This window comes from Linepithema humile, chromosome 4 (genome assembly GCF_040581485.1).
Source record: "Linepithema humile isolate Giens D197 chromosome 4, Lhum_UNIL_v1.0, whole genome shotgun sequence".
NCBI lineage: Eukaryota > Metazoa > Arthropoda > Insecta > Hymenoptera > Formicidae > Linepithema > Linepithema humile.
The window spans coordinates 30,330,809-30,357,357 of NC_090131.1; the positions used below are offsets into that span (position 1 = coordinate 30,330,809).

General features: G+C 35.6%; 1 protein-coding gene across 1 annotated transcript in view; it reads right to left on the reverse strand.

Moving 5' to 3' along the window:
* Kdm3 (Lysine demethylase 3) overlaps positions 1–26,549 on the reverse strand; it is a 252,626-nt gene that overhangs the window by 209,483 nt on the left and 16,594 nt on the right.

The window sequence follows — 26,549 nt, forward strand, 5'->3', positions numbered from 1 at the left end:
TGTTTTGCAAATAATCTCTTCGATTGGATCGCGAGAATTATTTTCCACATTGCTGATTTTTTAAAAACAATAAAATAACAACGTATATATTTCCATCCAGTGTTAATTAGAGACGTTGAAAATAGCAGGTGCCATATACAGGATGAAATCTGTGTAGGTGCTATTTATTCCACGGCATCACGAGAGGTTAAGGATTAAACCGCTCTCGACAATGAGCGGTTATCATGCGAACGATGCACGGGGCGGGACCTCGTCCAACCATCCGCATATAACAAGTATTCATTTAATTATCAGTGTTTATTATTGCAATATTCATGCGTGCTAATGCGTTATCAAGTCTCTCGATTCTTCAGAAATGCATGCAACAGCGCGTCGATGGAGAGATTGTTTCGAACATGCCGTATAGATAAGATATATAGGAATGGCGTAATTAATATGTATTATTCATAACCTCTGGCTCGTAACAGAAAGTGCAAGCTGCCAGGATAACGAAGGGTCAGGAGGCGGAATGTAGATCCGCATGCTCGGTTTACTCTCGGGCTCAACGCAATCTAATTCGATGCGGGGAGTGCGCTAAATTGAATGACGGACAGTCATTCCGTGCTCCATTAATCTGTATATTATATCCTATTTTAACCAGAATTTGAATAAACATTTTCTGATTTTAATTTGCGATATTAAATATATCGAGAAAAAAACTTTCTCTTGAAACAAAACCTAACCAGGAACTAGAATCTTTTCGTTTATAAAAATATCTGATATTTTTATTCGCACAAAATTTTATTTGGATAAAAAGATTCTTTGGTCCAAACATTTTATGTAACGAGATCGACATAAGAACGAGCATGTATGTACATACTATATTTACAGATTGACATTTGGCGTCAAAGTATCCGGCTTTAGGTTCGCTCATATACCCTGCGATATGCTTATTTTCTCGCCTGTCCGGTGCACTGGGGTGTCGTAATCGTAAGGGGAGCGCGTGACTCGGTGCAGTCACGGTGCGTCAACCAATTAATTGATAAATCAGCGTTACGAGCGGAGCGCGCTCGTAGAAATCGCCGCGCCGTGACTAGAAATATTCGATTCAATGTCCGGCAATATTGCACGTGATTTGCACCGGACTTATAATTATATCGTATAAGACAAAACGCGACAAAACGTTCCAATTCCATTGCTTTAGGCACGAATGTTTAGCGGAATAACATGCATAAGTGCAAAAATCTGTCAAGTACGTAAAATATCACTGAAATCAAAGAATTAAAAAAATAATTCAAGAAGAAATCTTAGACTGGCATAAATCTCAAATTTCAAAGATGAGCGATGACACTTAACGCAGTCACAATCTAATCATTATCTATTAACATATTAATTCGTATTATTTAGTTTTCTGTAAAAAGGAATAATGTATATGTGCGTGTAGAGAGAGAATATAAATTTGTGCAGTCATGAAAAGTTAATTGATATTTTTCGAAAATAGCAGGGATGGTCAGACTTCGGTGTTTCTATATCATGCCGCATCGCGGACAACACACAATTATAACCCATAGCCAACTATTATTAATCCAACACGCAAGAAACGTGAGATGAAGTACGAGCGAGACGTGTAATGCGCGCGATGTCCAGATACACGAGTGAAGCGTGACAGTGCATAATTGCGAAACGTTAATCGGTTAATTAATAAGTAAATATCCACGAGCGCAACGGCCGTTAATAATTGGCGAGGGACGCGACGCATGCCTCGTAAACGATACACGGATAATTAATAATAACGCAATCTCGTGCGCGCACGTCTGCGTTTAATGGTGCTGCTACTGGCACGCAATTCGGTGAAGTTATGTCGGGAATTGTAATCCGTTTTGACGGGAATCTCTTTCATATACTTCCGCCCAGATTATCCATGCATCGAAGGTGCCTGCCCGACGATGTAACTAAAACCCGCGATGAATCGCTTTTTGATTTATAAAGAATTATTAAAATAAAAGATATACATACAAATATTAATAAATATATTACTATTAATCATTATAAATAATATTATGTCAATATAAATAATATTAATTATTATCTCATTTTTTTAAACAATAAAAATACTTTTAATTAATATTTGGACCACGCCAGACCACAACTGGTGGCAATAAAAAATCCTTATCTCCATTTCCTTAGAACGGCAAGGATTCCAGCAATTCACTAACAACATTAGATAAGTGAGGTAAAAGTGCGGTCTATACAACACCCATCAAGATAATCCTCGCATAAGCAATGTACCGCGTCTCTTGGGAGCAAGTCGAGCAAACGGAATGATCATATTTCGAAGGGATCATCTCACGACGACACGCTCAGTAATCCCAAGACTATCTCGGAGTGCGACTACTAGTCCAGAATGCAAGAACGATCTCTCGCCCATCCACATCCCAGGTGATCCCAGGGGTAGCAGCAATATTCCCGGTATCGAAGCTGGTTTTGGGGGATGTTCACCAGGTGGCGGTATCTCTCGGAGCAAAGAGCCATAATGGCCGCCAAAGCTATCAAGCCCCGCCTCTGGTGAACGCTAAGCACCGCCCAGATGGTTTCCCGGGTAACCATTAAGTCGGCCATTTTGCTAGTGACCTACCACAACCTTCTCCTACGACCATGGACGAATGGTCTCCCTCCTATACCGATCCCCTTCCATAAGCATTTACCCCTTCCCTCTCGCGACCTTTTTCTCGTCCCCACTCCTAGATGGTTCCCAGTGTGGTACCAGACTCGTGCTTGTTCCAGACGAAGATTAGGAACCGGACGGCTTCGCCACTAATCATCGACATCTTACGATGAGCACTTTTTGTTTTTCTAAATAGAGGCGCCTCTAAGATATCAAGATGACCTTTGTTTTCTCAATTTAAACTATCTGTTTGTTTTTTATGCGTGTAGCTCAACTCCAAGACGAGTTCATTGATCTTATAACATGTGGCCACCAAAATAAATTAAGGTCATTTAAAGTCTTTCTTCGCTGAACGGCCAGAAAACTTTCCTTATCTTCTCCGTTTAAAAGAAAAAACTTGGACATCACTACATTGATTAATTCTGTCTCTGAATGTCAATTCTACTTCCTGAAAATTGTGCAAGTAATTCCTTGGAAAGCATCCGTGATCCCCGGACTCTCGTATCATCCGAAAGAAAAAATGTTAATGAGCATTCTTTAAACCTTGGATCATTATGAGCAGAAGAACCGTCACGCTGTATCCGTACTTTGACGAGAAAGACGTTTTTCAAACGCTGTTGGAGTTCTTTTGTTGAAAAATTATTGTAACAAGTTCGGCGTACTATTAAAAAATATAGACCCACTAAATAACCGTTTACGATGCTACACCAAATATTCGACCACTGACGGTAATTGTCAAATAATATTGCTCATAATTTAAAAAAATTAATCATACAAATTAAAAAGTATTTTATATTTATTTTAAGAATGTATTATATATACAAAAAGTATCTATACTTAATATATATTAATATCACATTATTATAAGATAATGAAATATAGAATATATTAAGTATAGAAATATAGAAATACAGAATCTTAATCAATAAAGTGAGAAATATTTTAATTAAGTTATCCGCTTATTTGAAAGATTTACGAGAATGACGTGCGCGACCTTGTTTACAACAGCATCGATTCTTGCGTTTTGGCCCCATTGGCCACGTGCGAGAACACGAACGAGAACAGAATATACGGATGTGAACTCTCCAAGCAGAGGAGAGAGAAAGAGAGAGACAGAGCAGCATGTCAATATCCTGTCAAGTGTTGCGCGCGTGCACATATCGATACCGCCGGTCGGCTTCCTGTTATTTCGCCGGCCTTGTTCGCTGGTCGTAACAACGCTCCGCACCGATCCAATATTCGATCGCGGGGGACGTGATGACGTAAGTCGCGTCTCCCGTTTCTGCATACTCTCGCGACCTGCCACATCGCGGAACGTATTTTCCTTCTCACCGCGTGATAGAACTCAGTGGAAACACCGTGCGTTTGTCAGACGCGCTAGAAGCAGCGCAACTTTCCCTCAGCTGTCGCATCCTGTCACGCTTATTACAGTTTCGGACAAATTCACACGCGACTCTCTTCTGTCGATCATCCTTGACGAATCGCGCGTAGAGATCGCATCGGCTAAACGAGTTCTTATTTACGGTCGTATTGCATTGTTAAAATTTTTTCTGTTCTAAATCCGTGATCCGTCTAACCGATCTGTTTAACCGATATTTTACTGTATTTGTTTCTGCATCGAGCATATCTAGGAAGATATTTCTATATGAAGTATTTATTTGGATAATAATTTATGCACACAAGTTATTTTAGCAAGTATACTTTTGTATTACTCGAATACTTCAGTGTCAATATTTATCTAATTATTCGAATATAATATAACTCGTTCCATCATGTTATGCAGTCTAGACTGCTTCTTGAAAATAAGAAATAGGTGACCTGCAATATCGATCTCTACAATAATTCAATTATGTCACACGTGCAGTCTATGTGCAATTTAATACCTTTACCTTCACTCACGAGAAACGCGGGAAATAAAAGTTTCCAGTACATTTACAAATTATGTATTCAGAACAAAACGTATATATATATATATTATATATTTTATTATTTATTTACTTATTTCGGTTTATCTCTTGCGACAGTCGAAAACGGCAAATGGTTCTTTTTTATTTTCGGATGTAGCATTTTTTTATATGAATAAATTTAGAACGTACCCTTCCTTTATTTGAGCGATCTATTCAAGAAATATAAATCATGCAAATTCATCTTTTCCTCCGTATTCCCCTTTTTCCGGTTCAAGTCGCCTCGTTAATTATTGTAAGTCTATTCTTACAGTGCTTTCTGCAATCTTATCGTTAAATACTAAATTGGAGGACACGTCAGTCAAAAACTGACTGGCTGTCCACTCCGTTGGCTCTTAATGTCGAGTCGTTACGCCACTTCCCTCGCACGTAAGCGTATTCCGGCGATACGAATAGTCAACGATTGTGACGTCATGAATAAAGGAGAAATCGCACTTTAATGACAAAAAAGCCGCAACAACTAACAATCGGTTTTCTAAAAGAAAAAAATCACGCAAAAGTCACAATCGAATACAGCGGAGAAAGAGAAAGAAAAAATTATATTAAATTGTACAATTAATCAAAAGAGAATAGAAAGAATTAAAAATGTTTAACAGAATGATATATGTGTCACTTTGCAAAGCAAATTATCATATATAACAACTATACATATAATTAAAGTGATGGTTATATAATTACGACAATCATACTTTTCTATTAAAATTGCGAATTACACTGCCGTACCGTTAATAAAAAGATCGCGAGTTTGCTGATATAAATTATGCATTCCAATGTTCTGTGCTTTTCCTCGGAGAGTGCGCGATTTTGCAAATTAATTCGCACAATCATCAAACGCCACGGCACACGTTTTAAACGACCATGAGAGATCGAGTAATTTTTAGTAGAAATACTCGTGTTACATCGCGTGAATACTGCGGATATAGCCAGCTTTTCAATCAATCCGTTTCGAACAGTAATGAAAATAATTCGATTAACGTGCATAGATACTACGTCGCGTAACAAGGTTATTAAAACGAACGAGAGACCTTCATCTGGTTAAAATAACGTGTGTCCCTGCACTCGAGTACGAGTCGAATCAACAAGTGGAACAAAAATTTTTTCAACGTGTGTAAAACGGTGTACGTATTTACACGTTGCTCTGTAAACACGCTCGATGTGGCGAATGTAAAACGTTTAGTGCAATTTAGACAAAGACAACAATTTAAAAAACAGAGATATTATATTAAAATACAAACAGTTGCATGAATACGTCACATATTCGCGAAAACTTTGATGGCCTTTTAGTATAAAATCTTATGAGTAAAATACGACAATCATTAAGATTTGTAATTGTAATTTAAATAATAATAATTAAATGTCTTATAAGTTCATAATAGGATTATCAAAAACAAACCTCAATCATCGATATAGTGAAATAATGAGAAAATCTATTGAAATTATTTTTTTTAGTTATTCAATAAGATAAAAATGTAAAAATCTTTTAACAATCCTAGAAATATAAATTATAAAATTTCATACATAATAAATAAGCAAAAGTAAAACTGCGATAAAAAGTATTCTAGAAAAATCAATAAAAAATACAATTAAACTATTGTATTGATTAGAATTTTATTATAATCAATGATTTCTGAATAATTCGTTTAGTTTGATCACTACTTGTGACAGTTTCTTTTTTCATGTATAAGAAACGCGTATTTCGTGCAATCTCCATCATGCGCCAAGTGACAGCCATTGCATCGCGAGTGCATTTCGCGCGTGAGCAGACAAGAAACGACAAATTCGCGAGAGTTCGCATTCTCACCGAATCGCACTCTTTATTTTGTACTAATACCAACCGAATACCGACATTATCGTGATACCGGTGGAACCATTACCATCCCAAATCTTTTACTGTGTCACTAGTTTTTCTCTGTTATTCATTCCACACGCGTGCAGTTAGATAGCTCTCGAATGCACAAACGCGCAACTTCGTAAACCCCAACGTACATATCTTGCATTCGGTGCATTAAGCTTCTTCAGATTCCTGTTCACTTATCGTTCTGACAACGTTCTTATTGCGGAATAACTCCGATGTAGTTTGCGTCAAACATCCAACCGAATACCGATAAATATTTAATAGTGAAAATTTTTCAATTTTTTAAAATAAGTTGTCTCTTAATGTAAATAATGATCCATTTACATATTATGTAAAATTAAATAAAAAACATATTACTGATAGTCATATAATAATTTGCATTTTACATAAAACACATTATATGATGATAGATTGTCATTTTTAAAAATATATATTTTAAAATTCAGTAAGTAATGTCCAACTCTGTATATTTCCGAGTTCATTCTGCGTCGTTATACGCTATAATAAATGGTTTCGCAATAATCGAGGTATTTATTTTGTATCATTTGAGTATACGGCCGACGTCGATTATAATTTACGAAGCAGAACGCAACTGCGCACGTCGAAACGACGATAACAGAAGAATGCTTTCAGCGTGGTACATGCACGTCGGGTTATTTACACAAAAATCTCCGTCATTTTGCCGGGAACAAAGGCCGCGCTCGTTCTATAGCGTCCGAAATGGAGTCTCGACGACGCAGAGCGGAGATATATCTTGCCGCGCAAGCGAGATTTCGTTTTCGTCGGAACGTAAAAAAACAAGAAAAAAGTGAAAAAAGAGGCAAACCGTATTTTCTCAGGCAAGGGAAATGCACGAGAAGATAGACGATCGAATAAAAAGTGCGCTCGTTGCGTGCTTCAGGAAATCGTCCTCGATGAAACGTCCACACGAAATTCATCAAGTGCGTGAAATACGCACGTATGTGCATCCGAAAGGTATATCCGCATGAACAAAGCATGACACACGCACGTGCATCGTAAGACAAGTGCATTCCTGAAATACGAGCTCTTTTTCCCCGGAAATTACGGATAGATGAGAGAGAAAAGGGTTAGGTGAGCGAAACAGGAGTGGAGAACGCGGTAAAAAGAGAAAGAAACTGGCAACACGTGCGTGTTTCTCTATAAAAGAACTTTTTATTCCTCTCATTTTCGCTCGACATCTTTCTCTTTTTGTATTTCCAGTTTTCTCACAGTTTTGTGTCTTCATGTTCCTTTTTACATTGCTAGCGCACTGTGTGACGGATCTAAGTAGATGCAAAAAAAATTATAAAAATAATTGTAATTCGTTAAACATTCTTTGATCTTGACTTTTGACCCTTATTACGAAACAACTGTTGTAAAATATGAAAAATATATTTATGTTTTATATACACTCCTTCGCATTAGTGCACTAAGCAATATATTTTGATCTCTTTAAATTTCTCTTCCCTTAGTATGATCTTTCTTGACACATGTACTTGCGATATTCATCATTTTTCTTCGCTTTTACACGGAATAGTAAATTCTAACTCTTCTCCTCTTTCTCTCTTTAATTCGTCATTTGTCTACCTGTACGCTTTTGATGCGATGCTCGCACACCTTCGCAAAAATAGGCCGCGTGGAGAGAAGCGGTGGAGTGCATGTCGAGAGTAGTTGGCATCGGTGAGTGCAGGTATTCGTGTGTTGTACGTGCGTGTAGTTTCGTGAGAGGTGAGTGAGAGCGAGAGAAAGAAGGAGAGAAAGGGAAAGACAGAGAGAGAGAAAGAGAGAGAAGGAGAGAGGCGCCGAGAAATGAAGGCAACGCGAGGACGAGAACGGCGCGACGCTAGCTAGTGATGGTGACCTCTTTCTGGACCTGCCTGTCAGTAGTAAGTAGTTACGCGATAGAATGCACGAAGAACGAAGCGCAAGTGCTGCAAAGAGCTATTTCTTTCCCCACGCTTTTAAGCGTTCTGTGTTGCGCGATGCATGCTAGATTGCAACTGCCGGAGGTCGACGTCACAGATGTGATAGCGAAATAAAAGAAGTGTAACGCATTACGTCACAAATTACTTTATAATGAAATAACGAATCTAAAATAATGCATTCGACGCACGAAACCGTTATTATGCTAATTCTTTAGAATAATTTTCGAACATTTTTTAAATAAAGTTGTTTTGTGCACACAGCGGTGTATCCATCAAATAAAATAATGTAACCTAAAAACAAGTACGTACAGTCAGTACGAATATTAATGTTATTGCTTACAGTAAACGACGTCTCGCTTGTGTTTAAGTGACACAGTATAGATCACTTCCTACGAATGGATAAAAGCAAAACTGGGTCATGACAGTAAAATTAAAAAAAACCTTCTTTTGTTTGAGAAAGATAAATAGAAAAGAATATACATCTCGTGTATGAAGCGTGCGCTTTTGTTTCGTGAGTTGTATAGAGAGCTTCTTAAAATTGAAATGTTGAATTGAGTGCTAAACGGAGGCCTCACGAGAGAGAAACACATAACATACGTATTGAAAAAAATTTTTTAACTATTTACTATTGAATCATCATAATTTCTACCAAAATATCTTTCTCGTTATTTTATTTTCCGAACACTTTTCGTAAAACTTTCTACTTGCATATAAAAATATAAAACATGGTACCTTTTACTAGGGGGGAAAAAAAAAAAAAAATAAGACAAATACATAATTCTCGAAAAATCCGGTCATCCGTGGCTACGAAATCTGACTGTATTTTTGCAGTATAGTGAAGCACTTCGGAAAATCGCTTTGGATATGAATTCGCGTGGAAACAATAGTTCGTCACCCAATGGGATACCACCCTCCTCTCACCCGCCCGCCTACCCATCTCGATACCCATCCAGATCGAACTTCTAGTTGTACTTCTATAGTGCTTTTCCGCCTGTCGGTACTTTGGTGTCACGCGCGGCTCTCTGTCATCTCTCGCCTGTCAACATACGTGCTCATTGTCAACGCTATTGTGGGCTTTGTTGGGCGTTCTTGTATTATGCTTGTACGGTGAGTCGCTGACGACGAGAAAGCGGGAAAGTAGAAGAGCGGGAGAGCGGGAGAGCGAGAGAGCGGGAGAGCGAGAGAGCGAGAGAGAGAAAAGTAAGAGAAAAAGAGAAAAAATATAATCCAAAAGAAACAGAGGTGGGGCAATAAGGAAGAACGTAGAGGAAAGGAATAGACTGCGCGGCAACAAGGAAGGGGATGCCCTCTTTTCCGTCTGCGTACGTATGACGATGTGCCTATGTGTACGTGGGGATACCACCACCGGAAGTTGGAGGCCATCGCCTGACCTTGCGCCGGTCGGTCGGTCGGTTTCAACTCTGGCGAGCAGCCCCGTTCAAACACTCGATTATATATCGGGTGTCTCACGAGTGTGGCACCGATTGTTCCTTCAATTCGTTGAATATGTCAAACGACTATTGAAAAATATATAGAAACTTTCAAATATATTTCGAAGATTCCAGATTACTTTAGCTTGCTTTTCTTAATGTTTGTAATTGCTGCGATATTCAAATAAACAATTTCAGAAATAAATGATTTTTTGTGCAATTGTTATCTTTGCTATCTTACCATAAATTGCGAGAAAAATTGAGAAAAATATGTCCGTAATTAATTACTTTATGTATCATATATCAACAAAATGATTAACAATATACGTTAAGCACATACATATCTTATAATAGATATATGCTTTGGATTCGCAAAATATATAGCGGTCAAGCGGGAAAATAAAATATCTTTGCTCGCAGCCGGCAGAAACTGCGGCTTTTAATACAGCTGTGCAAGTATTGATCGTCTCAATATCTGGTATATTTTTCGCACTTTCTGCATAACATTTTGAGGACACTTTGGAACCTCCGTGCTAGCAACAGTCCATCGCGATGAATCGAAATATCTGACGCGCTCTTAAACCGATATGCAATCCGCCGGAGAAGCAGGTCATTCTACTTGGAGAAATATTGATCGATACTGTAGCTTCGATCGTTATATACTTGGACACTCGTGACGTAAACGAGCGAAAAGTTGGCCGCTGTATAAGATCGGATATGGACCCCTTTAACAGGCTGGAACCGTAATATAGGGCATTCAAGCTGATAGCACAATATTTCCTTTCTCCCCACGGATGATCGGATTTTCTCCGTGGCGAGAGGAAACAACAAATTTTTTTAGCACAACACACAATTACTCATCTAGATAAAGCTAATTTGTCAAATAACTTTTGGCAGCAACAGAAACTTTTTTCTCGATTCGTTTTTTTCGTCGAAATTTCTATCATCGTTTAAAACGGTACCGAGATTTAGAGACGGGAAGACGATTTATGCACGCACAATTATATTGAGATTTGGAAAGTGGACGAAATAAATCGACATTATGTCTTGGCATATCAAATTATTGCGTTCTATTGTTACGTTTCGTCATAATCTATCGACTATATTTATTACATTCGTCGTTCTATTCTTCTAATTTGGAAATTTAATGTAACATATTGTTTTCTGAATTTAAAAATCTCTGTATCGAAAAAAGGGAGAAATCTGAAGTTATTCTGTATTCCGCATGCCGCGTGTTCAATACCTATGACTTTGCGCATATTCGTGAATAACATAATAATACGTACATACAATTATACGTTGCCATTACGTTCACCGCAAGAGAAACCGGGCAGTGGTTACCCCCAGCATTCCAATGAAGAAAATAATATCTTGCACGATTCCCACGTTACATATATTCGGACTTCGATTCGAAATATATCGCGTCGGCCCGTAAATAAATAAGAGCTCGTGGAAACTAGGCTTTGGGGAGCAATCAATAACCGCAGGCATGTATCCACGCCGCGTTTTAACACTCATCCGCTCGGGCGTCACCGGACACAAGGTTTCCCGAATACCTCCATGTGCGAACGAGTATACGCGTGTATGTACACACACCTGTTCACACATCACACAGTCGAAACCAGCGATGTTGGACGGCCCCGCTGCACGAAGAGGGGCGTAAAAGCGGCGTCTTGAATAAATCATTCAAGAAAATGCATGACATCGGAATAAGCAAAAAAAAAAAAAAAAAAAACTAATACAATATAATACTAGAACAGAAAAGTGTCAAATGAATAAGGCAAAACACTGCTCTTGTGCAAATTGTGTCAATTGAAAATGGAAAAAAAAAAAAAAAAAAAAAAACGAAAGAAAAAAAGAATGTGATTTTAATGTTTCTATTTTAAAACTATATTATATTATTATGCGTTATTACTTATTGTTAGAAGAGACGTACTCTATAATAAAGATATTACATTCACACTTTCATTCATTCATCTGTTTTCTCATTAAGAAATGCATACAGCATTGAATAAAAAAAGTCCATTAACAAGATTGTGAATATCGCGCTATCTACATTTTTCTACGCATTCACGTTTAACACATTAATTGTTGTAAGACAAAGAGAGAGATGTTGGCTGCTATTTTCTACGTGACAGTACGAGTGGGGAGCGAACGCGTAAACACGCAGGTTAAAACAACACGTAGGTGGTACGCCTGATTGAGCTGTCAGCTATAATTAAAGGCATTTTCATTAATTTCGCGGCGACGCAACATGCCGGAATGAAACGGCGCGAACTGCTAGACAGCTCAAAGGAGCGCTCAACTGTCTCACTAATTTAACCCCTTAAAGATTTATATCGAGACTTACTTTACAATACCGTAGAAATCTTACCCTCCCTTATCGCGCAAGTTTCTCTATTGTAAAGTTTACACTATCGTTAAAATGAATATAATGGCTGTATTTAATTTTTAAAAAACTAATGTTATGGCCGGTTTATGCTTCGGTCTTAATCTTAATCTTAAGAGTTGATAACGTAGAATGCCATAAGGGCGTTTATACTTCCCTAGTCTTAATCTTAGTCTTAATCTTAATCTTGGAAAGATCCCATCTTTTAACTTTAGTCCCTAATGTCCTAAGGCCGGGCCAATGAGGTAAGTCTGACGTCCGACGCAGCACGAAACCGCGCGAAATAATGGTTTTCGATCCGTGTATATTTAAAAAATTGTTCCTGATCGTATTCAATATTCAGCATATCTTTCATTAAAGAAAAGAAATGACCAGTTTCGTGTCTTTTTCGATTCAGTGGCCGAACAGCGTATCTCCGTGGTTTTCTTTTATTTTTTTTTTAATTTCTTAATAATACACATGCTGCATAGGCACTTGATAACAAAAGTGCCATTCCAAACATTAAAGTTTTTTGCCGCTTCATCATGACGATTCATTTTAACATTCACTATAATTTGCAGCACCGGGATCTATTACAATTTGTGGTTAGGTTAGGTTAGGTTTTGTTACATTTGCACATGCGTAGTCTGAATTTCCAGGGAAGCATAAACGAGTCCTTAAGATTAAGTTAAGACTAAGACTAAGATTAAGATTAAGACCGAAGCATAAACCAGCCATTAGTCATAATATTACCTGTAAATTAACTTTCATATATTCAATCAATATAACATACAAATGTTTTTAGATCGTTATTATTTTCGACAATTTTTGTGCTTTTTGTATTTTTCTTGTATCTTTGTATCTTGAAACAAATATAAAAGTTTTAATAATTACATGCTAACATTAAAATTTATTTATTTTATTTGTTCCGAAAGACATAACAATAATTAATATAACTAAATAAAAAAATTATTATAATAACTTTAATTAATTTCAATGCGAGTTTATATATATCCATTCCAGTAATAATCACTAACTATTAATTAATTAATATTACTAATTATTATATCATATCTAAAAATAAATACAAAATATTCTAAACTGCGACGCGCGCTTACGGGCTAAGCGAGCCCCCTCAGCTATTGAATAAACAAAAAACTAAATTCCAACCCTCAAATACGTAAAAGCTTCAAGTTAGCGGTGACTCGTTCCGGATTCCAGGGCGTGACGCACGCGAATTAATTACCGCGTTCTGTAAAAAAGAGCACTTTGGCGCGCGCCCGAGCGGACATAAATGCACGCGCGCGAACGTCGAGCGGAAGCTCGTTTCCCCAACGACACTAAGGCATTCTGACCGGCAAAAACACCTCGTATTGTCGCGAGCTAGTAACGCGAAAAATGGATTAAACGAAGAATCTCGTTTGTGATGCCGTTAATTAATTTAATGCGATTCCCACCGATAATCGTTCGAATGAATTACTCACGCACTGCGAGAATCGCTCTTTTATTGCTAAGTTTTCATAGCGGTCGTGACTGATGCTTGTGCCTCATTAATTAATTAAATGTATTGTTTTCCGTTAAAAGTTTTCATTTTATGAAAAAGTTTAAATACAAAAATGATTTTAAAATTTACCATTTCTCGCATTAAATCTATTCAATTTTTGCTTCACTTTTTATATTTTTTTTCTGAAATTATAATTGTGTGCAACTTCATAACATACTTAACTAATTTAAAAATGTCATAAGCATATTAAATAATATAAAGAAACTTAAAATACATGATAAATTATCCGTGAATTTTTCCTCTCATATCTTCCATATTTTTCATACGTAATATATCAACAAATTAGCTATCATAATTTTACTAATTTTTTTTCCTAAATAATTATAAACTTTCTTTAAAATATACGCATCTTTTAACATTGTTTTTTTTTATTAATTATTCTCTTGGTAATACTCTAGATTTACCTCAACGCCTGAGGATACCCAGCGCGGGTATGTTTGCGACAGCCGAATGATGGAAGGTGGAAATATGGAAATCCAAAAATAGCAATGCGCCGCGGGCACGTCGGCGACGCGGACATTCCCGACGGGGAAGTAAGGGGTTGGGGGTTGGAGATTCGATATTTCGAGCCCTACGCCCGTATCTGGGCGTTGCCCGATAAACCGGGTTGTCGCGGGGCGTGTGACCAGGAGCGATGGACGAGAGAAGAGAATCGACGAGGAGTGCCGAGTAACCGTGAGCTCTCTACATCTACAGAAGAGAATAATTCGGATAAAACACCGGATGTCCCTTTAACTGTTGATTCTATAACAAATTTCAAAACGGTTTTTCAAAAAACTTTTAACATTAAATTTTTCTTCGTCATATTTGTTTCATTTCAAATTCAACCTAATTAGATTAATTATTAGATTAGATTAGATTTTAATTTAGTTTAAGCTTAGTTAGTTAAAATTAAAACAAGACGTTATCTATTTACATTTTCGATAAAACAATAAAGTGATAATACAGTTTGTGTAAAAAAATCTAAAATTTTTACATTTTAAATGTCACGTTTCATATATTTTTGTATAACTTCTCACTTTACGATATATTATGCGCGAGAGGAAATCAGTTCATTTCGAGGAATCAATCAACCCTACAAATATTCGATACTTCGCGCGAAAATATAAGTGCCATCATTAATCGAGAGTGTGCGGAAAAAAGAGAAGTGCGTACTGAAGTAGGATTGGTTTTAATCAAATTTCTAACTGACTGAACTACCCTCGTTTTTTCAGACATATGAGACTATTCAGGGCTACAAATGGATATACCCTTGAATTCGGATACACCCTTAACAGTTTCATGAATTCGAGCAAAAGGCAGCAGGACAGTGGTCCTTCAAGCTATTAATACAGCTTTATCCCCAATTTCCTAATTGACTCACATAATGCTAAACTTCGTGTATTTGGTAAAATGGTTACATATATATATATATATATGATGTTTTTTTATAGAATTGATTCTTTTATAAAATAGATTTAAACAAGTTCCAACAACTTTTTTACTTTCAGATTAGTACAACGCTGAGAAAAATAGATTCTTTACTTATCAACTTTATATTTCTCTTGAAAAGAAATGCCAAGTGTTTGTTTCTTGTCAACCGTGTCTAAAAATATTTAATGTGTCAGATTTGTTAAATAGAAATATGGGTCAATTTACGAATTGATTTGTCTATGTTTATAACGTAGACAAATCCCTCTCGCGCAGATAATTTTGTGCGACGTCTTGCAACGGCCGGAAAGAAATTTTATTGCTCCAAATTGGCGGCGCTGAATGTTCGTGTTCAGAGGCGAAAATTACGCGCCAGTTGCGTTCGTTGACAGGCCGGTTGCATCGCGGATAAATAGAGCTGTCAATCGACAAAGAGCTTTTCTTGCCATTTACTTTCGTATCGTTCGTTATGCCCATCGGATAGGCGAATGTCTCTTCTTTACGTAATTAGAACACGCGATGAAGAGCTTAATGCATTGCGACTTTCTAACCACATGTCCCTAAATTATCTTTCACCGTTTAGACGGTAAGTGATCATCGTATGACTTAATTACGTATATGACCTGAATTATTATTTATGATACTTTTTCTATCAATTAGTCGAGAACAAGGGCGATACTTAGTCAACTAAAATTATTACGTTGGATCATTAATTACAATGTAGTTACACTTTTTCTTCGATTATTTATCATTGTCATCAATGCCACTCCTGTTTTGTGTTCGTGCGCGATTTCATGACGGATTATGTCAGAGCGTGAGAGACAAGGGCGTAGGCTGAATGAATCAAAAGTAAAGCACGTTACTTTTAAGTAAATGAATGTACTCGCAACAGATTATATCTAAGATTAGCAACGATGGTTTTGTACTTACATATATGTATAACATATATTTAGCATTAAATGTCTGTTCTATATTCTATTTCTTAAAGGAGAATATCGCATATAATAGTTATTATATATGAATAAATTACATCTTATATATATATATATATATATATATATATATATATATATATATAAGATGTAATTTATTCATGTCATATACATATATATATATAATCTCTCTCTCGTTTGATTAGATAATGTTTAAAAAAAAGATATAAAATATAAGCCAATGCCTTTTTCATACGAATTTTAGCACTTTAACGCGTGTATTAATTTGTCATTAACTTATATTTAATGTTTAATTAAATTAATCATATAAAACTTATTATCTATTCAAAAATTACTGCTTTTTCTTTCTTATTTTCTCATAATGTACTGATTTAATTGCCACATAATCAAAACATTTGCAACAATTTATAAAATATTTGCAATATTTATAGCGTTTAAAATAACATTTTCTAAAAAATTGCTAATGAAAACTGATATAAAAAATTGTAATTGTAATTCACAAAAAGCACATTGTTTCTAAAAAATCACGTTCGTCCATCGGATACAATTTAACCAAAAAAGATAAATTACAACATATATTTGTATTAATAATAGTGACATTTGAAACTGTATTTCTGATAATTGGAATCGCGAAAATATGCCTCTGCTTCATTAAGAAGCGGATTAAATTCTATGTAATTCACGCATTATTTAAAAAAGGTCTTAATAATATTTATTAATATTGATAATAAATAATTAAATAAATTATAAATAAAGAGTCAGAAATATCAATAATAATTTATATATATAATATAAGTATTAATGTTATTAAATAATAAAATAATATTGATTTAATTAAATAGTAATTAATATTAATAATAAAGAATTAATATATTCTATTGAAAATGTAGTTTCGAATAAACACAGAAGATATGCATAAAAATGTACGTTATATGCTTCGGACGATGAAGGAGATGCTGTCACGAAGAGATGCGTAATATCGTTACATCCCCTTTAAGGTGGACTCTAGTTACACGAATACACGATCGCTCATTCAATCGAGGCAAACCATATTTTAGATGTAGATTACGGAGAAATGTTGAGGAGTAATTTATCGAGAAATTGTCGGTAGAATCAATTTATTTTTAAGAGCTCTCACTTAGTGTAACTTTTTAACTCGGAGAAGAGATAGTATACAGAGTAGTACAGAGTGTCTCAAACCAACCATATCACCCGTCAATAATAGATTTCTGAGATCATTTGGAAACAAAAATGAAAATGAAATTTAGAAGAAAGAGAGAGCAGATGTAGATCACGATCTCTTTCGATCCGCGTCGCGGGAGAGACACGCGGCGCGCAATTATTTTTTATTACCTCCGTTAAACTATTCGGCGAGACTTATTGCATTTAGAATGGCCGCTGAAAGCGCAGCACGATGGACGGTAATTTATTCAATAACCCGTCATTATTTCGGCATTATCCCCATGTTTTTAAATAGATACAATTTCGTCCGAACTGCCAATTATCATTTACGGTACATTTGAGCGTGCATGAGAGGTAAATAGAAATGCACATCGAAGTTGAATCGCATAGTCGAATTCTAAAATTGCTTCTACATGTACGTGTGTGTGTGTGTATGTATGTATGTCGTATGTATATATATTTCATCAAAACATATTAACAAATAATAAATACATTAACAAATAGTCCAAAAAATTTCCATGTAAAAATATTATAAAATTGACAAACAGAGCTTTTTTAATAAAAATATTCTAAAAAACTATAATTTATCATGTGATGAATATTCAACATTTAATATAACGTTTTAATAATTAAAGTATCAAATAAATTTGTATTAAATAAAGTTAGATTTTCTCGAAAAGCAAGATTTTGTTATTAATTTTAAATACATAGGCTATACTTCTAAGTGAAATTATGAATGAATTATAAGCCACAGACATGAATGAAAAGATGAACATAGCTGATTTGTTGTCTCGGAATCACGAAAAGGATTTTATGTACATTCGGTATACATGAGTCGATGAATAGAGCATATCGCTCTACTAATGTAAGGGGGAGAATGTTTGGTCAGATATTGTACATAGATATGTGTCGACACGTGGAGACACACGTGTTTGCGTGCGTAGCTAGAATCGAGTCAGTAGACCAAGCTCGAATTCCAGAACAGGTGACTTGGAGTGCTAAACATTCCATTCTAAGCCCTTATCTAAGAATTATTTCTTGTGGTAAAATTGATTATCTCTAATTTATTTTATCTTTTTTCATAATGTATATTTTCATAGAAAACCAAAGTATGAAATAAGCCGCAATTTTCTAATTATTACATAGATTGTATGTCTATACATGGATTGTATATATGTTAAAATTAACTCTTAAATCACATCAGTATTTATAATCAGTAAAAATTTATCATTTCCTACGTCATTTTCGTTTGTAATGATATTTACGAAGAATGACTTGGAATGTTTCGCATCGCATTGTTAGTCGTAACACGTGAGATCATCCGTGATTCTGCTTTTACTATTTACGTGATGTATCAACCATCCATCTATGCTCAAATACGAAAAGTCAAGGTTAATTCTTTCCATAAAAATTTCGTGGAACAAGATACGATCCGGTGCGTATTAAACGATTCAACAAAATGGGATAACACATCGCGCTATTTCAAAGGCTATTTCATTCAAAGCGTTAAATCAATATATTTCGTAATTGTTGGACAGAAAATTTGACACGCAATGTTGTGTACAAACTCAACTTTTTGTAAATGTCAGCTCCTATGTATTAATTCGCAAAGGAAGCGAATATATAGCTCTTAATAGTGAAATATTTGCCTTCTGATCCCTAGTATAGATTTAGCAGCTGTACAGAAATACAGAAATTAATTACCGATGCTGTATGCGAATAATTAGTATGTTAATATTTCGTTTTGTTGGTCAACATCCATGATGGTTCTCATCCGGCTACCAGTTTTAATTAATTTAACGAAATAAAAAGATTGAAAAATATAGACGATATCTTTTTTTCGTTTCTTAGCGAAAAAAGAATTTTCGGACGAGAATGACCCGCGCGTAAGACAGCAATAGTTGGGAGAGAGTACTGGAAGAGAAACGAAAGGAGAGGCGCACACGTGCACAATGTCCGCCTCTCTATTTTTATATGTAATTCTTTCGAAATAGCCCTCCGCATATGTTGCTACGTGGGAGTTCTTCTAAATTTTCCTCTTTTCTCCGCCTGTAGTTATTAAAACATTCGCGCAAAATTAAATAAAAGATAATTAGAGAATTGCGGCTTATTCCATACCTTAATTTTCTATGAAAATATACATTATGAAAAAAGATAAAATAAATTATAGATAATCAATTTTATCACAAGAAATAGTTCTTAGATAATTTTCAAATTTTCAAAGTTTAAAACAATTGAATTGTGCAATGTCATTGAACTACAAAATTTATATTGCAGAAACAATTTTGCAAATAAAAAAAAATAAAAAGGAAATATGCGAGCAATCATTGTTAACAAAGAACAGTCAAGAACACTGTTAAAACAGCAGCGACTAATTAGCTGTAATCAGATTTCACAGGTACGTAAGAAATTCCACACGTATTCGCAACGAAAGCATGTCAGCGGAGAGTCAACGGCCTCTGTGCACGTGCACGCCAGTTGGTGCATTCAGCAGGTGCATACTGCCAAAGATATGCAAATTCACATGTACGCTCGACATTAAAAATAATGTAATATTAATATTATTAAAAATTATTCTATACGAATACAAAACAATTCCAAGATTAATTAATAATGATTTTTTAATAATGATTTTTTTAATAGCAGCAAAAATAAAAATGTCAGAATTATAAATGCAGAAAGATTATGACGAGTCTCAACTGCCTATATATTAATAAATATATATTTATACATCTCGTTTGAAATTCCAATTTTTCGATCATCGCGTGAATGAACCGAAGAGCCTTCGAACCGAATCGCAGAAAACGTTGCTCTCCCAAAACAGCCATCAATATTTATAGCACGTCTAGACGCGAGAGTGCGGGCGCTTTTTGTTAATCGCAATGTACATATGTACGCGTGCGTTCATAAGACGCGGTCTGCGCGCGAAAAAGAAGAAACGCGAGAGGAAGAAAGGCGAGCGAGCTGCTCGTAAGGGATGAACTCTCGCGCGAGAAAGGACTATAACGGCAAGTAGCCAAGCAAGAGAGACGAACAGTTGCCATGGTGACCATCAAAGGCGCCGATCAGACACGAAGGGATGAGGGTTCCCCTTTTATCGTCGACTTTGTCACGCAGAAGCCGCCACCGCGGAACCGAAGAATACGTTCCCTTCGCGCCACACCGCCCATTCATCCCTTAACTCCGGTTCTTTCGAGTTCCGCCGGAGCGGAAAGTATTTGCGGGATTGAAACGAGCGAGCCCGCGAAAAAAGGAAAGCGACGTCGTGACGTCGCTTACGTGGCGCCTACAACGCTATACCGAGTGCCCGGAATCGCCAAAGTTTCTTCCAATCGCAGAGACTAAGTTGAAATCAATTTTCGCTTAGCAAAAGTTTAAAAGAGAAGAGTAGCTCTCTTTTTTTATGTTTTCTTAATTGAATTTTAAATTTTATCAAAATAAATTTTTTTTAATTAATGGAAAAACAAGATCTTGTCAATTTATATCTTCAATATAAAAAAAACTGAAATTTTGTAATTAAAGTACAAATTTTTTTACTTATTTAAGATTTTAGTGAGCAAAGCGCAAGAGAAAACTAGACAAAGCATATGTATCAAAAGTTATTTTTTTTACTATGATCGGAGTACACCGTCGGGACTCGAGATTCAATTACAACTTGCCGAAGAGCATCTGAATCAAATTTGACCAAGAACTCTCTCCAGTAATAAGATCTTTCTCCTCGTCTTGGAAATTTTTCTTTAAAAACGAAACTTTTCTTCTATTCTTTTTCGCTAAATCAACTTCAACACTTAACAACTCAAAGCAGTGCAATTTCAAAAAATAATCATCTCTATGTTCCGATTGCAATATAATGAGCGCGACAATTAAGTTTGATTTTCTATATATCTATATAATCGATAATTGTATCAACAGTACATTAAGTACAGAATAAAAAAAAATCAAATGTAGCTAATTAATTATTAGGCTAATTAATTACTCCGTAATTCAGGCTTTCGAATCACGAAAATCAGAAACAATCGGCATCATGCTTCAGGATAATATATTTCCTCGCATTCGCATTCGCAAAGTCACCATTGTCACAATGAGGAAACACAAATGCTCCAGGGATCAGTTATCGCGCTGGTCGGTGTATAAATCACTCAGGCCGCCATCGTAAATTATATCGAGCTACGCTGCGAACCGATAAATTTGGCCATTTGCGCGAGTACACTGTGCGGGTTAACTAAATAGCTGCGGTTGTTTACATTGTGTAGTGACGGCGATGTAAATTAATAAATATACGCTGAACAATGTGTTGAGATGTAATTTGTGGTTGATTTAATCGTTCCCTCTTTTTTTCTTTTCCCATGGACGCTATGCGTCAAAAAGTATGCGAGTACACATATAAAGATGTAAAATAAAACTCTAAGATATATATAAAAATGTAAAAATGTAAAGAAAGCATATACATAATACTAACTTCTAAAATAGAATAAAAAGCAAGATATGCATTATATAATGCCTGAAAATTATATAATCTCTATGTTCCGATTGCAATATAATGAGCGCGACAATTAAGTATGATTTTCTATATACCTATATAATCGATAATTGTGTCAGCAGTATATTAAGTACAGAATAAAAAAAATTCAAATGTAGCTAATTAATTACTCCGTAATTCAGGTTTTCGAATCACGATGAAACACTTATATAATTTCACACAGATTTCACTTTAAGAGAATTCTAATTCAAACGACTTGATGCTGTACATTAAAAAGTAATAAAAGGAAACAGAATGTTTCATAAAATTCTGGATAAAGAAAAATAGACTACCGATTAATCGGAAACGGAAAGCTCGAGACAGAACTCGAGATACAACTATGCAAAAAAAAAAGAACGAGAGCTGAACGATGATTTCTTTAGAACACAGCAGAGTACTCTAACAACTTAATTCTATACATTACGATATACGGTTGTCAAAGAGTGACTCGGAAAGAACGAAAAAAGAAAACTCGAATGCGATTCTCACGAACGAAAGCGAGTCACAGTCAGCTGTGCGAGTATTTCGCAGGAGAACTTGGAAAAGAAGAGGGTTGCAGTTGCGGAACTTCCACTGTGTTATGGTTAGCCTACTTGTGTGATGGAAGGGCGAGGCTAGATAAAATACACATCGAAGAAGTTGGCTTAATGTATTATAGGCCAAGAGGGAATGAGAACGAGAAAAACAATAGGAATTTTCGCGAGTCTACAAATCTAACCGCAACTGCCGATCCGAACTTAAAGACGAACGACTGACTTAACTGATTAATTAATATTTGATTTTTCTTAAAGTCGATCTGACGTTTTAAAGGAATTAGAGTATATAAGTAATATATAGAATATAAAATACAAGAATATAAAAAATATTATATAAATAGTGATTTCTCAAAAATATGATAGAACATGATGTATGAAGCGTTGCTTACAAATGTAAGATACGCTTTACAATCGATTTACAATCGATTATTCGAGTGTCGATCTCTTTTCCCAATATATCATTCCCAGCAGAGCCGTTTCTCGGATAGCCGGCCGCACTGAAATATTAATCCGCGTGTTCCTTAGCACGAGACGACGCAGAGAGGGCAAGGTGCGGGTAGAAGGGAGATGAAGAGGGATTGTATAGGCCTAACGCCTCGGCGCCAGGAGTTGCTGAGGGAAAGAGGGGGATTTATTGATCTCTCCAACCCTTTGCCCTACATTCCGAACTATTTCTCGCTCACGCTGTCTCGCCGGCTGCGTCTCTCGTGCTCTTCCTCAACCAACTTTTTGTCTCCTATACAGCCTCCCGCGCCTGATCGTCTATTTTCCCCTCTGTTTCATTATACGGTATCCCAAAGTGACTTGCTCACTTCAAATGTTTTATTCCACACTTGAAGTGGAAAGAATTCAACGAGAGACTGCGATCAAATTTAACAATAATTTAAGAATAATAAACAATAATACCAATAATCATTACAGTCATTATAGTCCTATATATTAATCACTTTGAATCAAATCTGTATAACGTGATTAAAAAATATCATGTTATAGATATTATTTTCTTCTAATAATAGAATAATGACATTACAAAAATTAATGTTTATTGGGTAACTATTGAGACTTTGCCATTATCGTTCCTTTAGTTTCTAGTATCTATAGCTGAAGTGCAAAGACTCTGAAACATTGTAGGTATACCTCGCCTTCTCTTTCCCTTCCTCAACGTTGCTATTCTTTCATGCATTATCGACGCAAGAGTCTTTCCATTCTCGCGAGCCATTATCTGCCGCCGAAGGTTTTTACGTCTCCGTAACATCTATAATAACCTTCACTGTTCTTTCTGCTATTCTTTCTAGTTGCGAATACCTATCATTCTTTCCAGCTATCTCACTATTCAACAGTAGACCTTGCTTAAAACACATTTCCGCTATCTCGACGTCAAGACGAATTAATCACACTACATGCAAATCATACGTATCGATGTACAATATTGTATATCAATCAATTAAAAGAATGGACTTTTGTTTATTGCTCATCAGCGCGTCAATAAAAAGATGATTGTAAAGCTAAAATCGGTTTTGATCTCAAAGTGTTCTCTGTTCTTGATGCTCGCAAGATGTAAAAAATGGCATCTTGGTGCTCGAATTTATTTTCTATATCTTGCAAGCAAACTAAAATCATGAAACATTTTTATAATATATGTTTTAAGAGAAAATTTGTGACTTTTCGAACATCCTGTACACATCAATCATACCGCTCGTAATAACACGCGCCGCGAACGATTTCGCAGAAGTTCGACGAGCAACGTAAATCTCATCGAATATATGTGGACGTATATTTTCGAAATTGCTTTAATAGGACGAACAGTCTCGAGAGTTTTTTTTTATTTCGAAAATGTAAGAACTATCTATATATATGTAATACTCGCGAATTTTAAGCGGCAAACGACGGAATAATCAGCATGTATTTTGTCAATCTATCTTTATATCTTTAATGATGATAAACATATTCTTCATTTTTATATATATATATATTTATCATCTTTAATCATATATATGTTTTATTAAAATACTGCTTTTACAATAATTATTATTCAAAGCACGTTGATTATATTAATGTACAGAATAATACAAAATATTGTATTAATATTATATATTGTATAAACTTGAATTATATAAAGTAATTAATAGAATTACTAATGTTAATACATATAATGCAAATTATTAATATTAATAAACGTAACTAATGCAATAAATAATGCAGAATACTGATACATTAATTATGCAATTTTGATATGATTGACTAAATTGAAAATAAAATTGTAATTCTGAATGAGTAATCTTGCAAAATATCGCATCGATGATTTCGAAAATATTAAAGATAATGCAAGCTGCCCGCATTACTACTCGCATCGCATTAGTTCTAGCAAAACGTCATAGAACCGGTGAAAATCAACTGTCACCAAGCGTGACTCACTTACCCTGACACTTTCATCAACACCTTTACAGCCGCTCAAATAAGCGAAAGTGACTAGTAGGCCACGGATTTCTGTGGTGTCTCAACATTAAATCGCACTTGCATAATACGCGTACTTCACAAACAATAGATAACAGCACATCAATACGGTGGACTTACGCGAATATTAAGATTTTTAATTAAAATGCAACACAATCGTGATGGAAACTTTTTGGACAAATATTCTGTTTTTTTGTTAAAAAAAAAAAAAAAAAAAAAAAAATTTACTTTGTATTCAATAACGCATACTTTGTTTTTTTGTCATTTAGTATATTTGATATTGGCTGCTTGTTTGAAAGTCATAAAAAAAGACCACAGTGATGCGAGAGAAACTGGAGCAAACGCAGTTAGTACACACACCTGTACACATCTCTTCGCCGTTTCAGACATTACGATTTTTATCCAAATAGGAATGCGCCTCTCTCCGCCTATACCGGGTGACCACTGTATGTATATACAGAGAAATTATTTCGTGGTAAAATTTCACAACAATAACTATTCATCATGAACTTCAAAGACCGAAGTGAAAATCAGTTTTTCATCGTGTTCCATAAAATCTCGCTCGTTGCGTGCAATTAACGAAGTTGGCTTTAGAAACGCAAGAAAATTACATTTGGCAACCGTTCCGAGATCATTCGTGATGAAAGGCATCGACTGTTTTCTCTATAAACATGATTTTTATTTGAATAATTAGAAACACTTGTCACATTCCTCTTTGAGACATAACATTCCATAAGATAAAATTGTCAAAAAGTCAGTATTAAGAAATTTTTAAAGCGTGGTGTAGACTTCAATTTGCTAATAACTGCAATGTTTCACTTAGTAAATATTATTAATTGTATAAAAATTTATTTTATAATACGATACGTGCAATTTCATAGAAAAATCCAAGTTTTTTTTGTTATATTTTCGCGTGACATTTAACTTATATAAAAATATAATATATGCTATTTATTTCATAATAAATTATTAATATTACAATTGTTTGCGCTGTGTTATATACGTTAAAAAAATTATATTGCATGGTTTTTTAGAAAAGATTGTTACTATACAGAAATATAATTAAAAAAAATACAAAAATACATTTGCATGTCGCGTCAGTCGAATGTAATCGCGGTGTACACTTGCCGTCGTTCACCGAATTTTCGTGGTTCTTAACGGGCGTGCGTGCACGGAAGTCGAAGAGTCGTCGGCACGCTCGGTGCACACGTCAGGGTCACTGACCTCGATACACGATGTGACATAATACCGAGCGCTGTACACGTGGATGAGCACAAATACTGCATACCGCGCGCGCGTAAACATACACCAACACACATGCACACATTCGTACGGAACATGTGCACATGACGTAAACGGAACCGACGCGTTCTCAGTTGGGGGTGCATCACCCAGCGGTACGCCCTCGTACCATCCGCACACAGCGCACTGATGATGCAAAACAGTTTTAGCGATAGGAAATGATCGTACACACACGCCCGTTAAACATGTGTGAAGAAAATATCTTTGATAAGAATTTTCGTTATCGGCGGGAAAGTAGTCGCCGATGTAAGATAACGCATGTTTACCTTACTTTGAAAAATAAAACGTGGAACGACACAAGGTACAGGCGAGGAAGTCGGAAAAAAGAAGTTATCGCGGTGGCTATCCTGGAAGTATGCGAAGTCTTTGATGCGAGCGCGAAAGTGATTTTATCGCGCGATCTACCTGAAGAATGTTTTTAAATATAGCGATGACTGCGACTT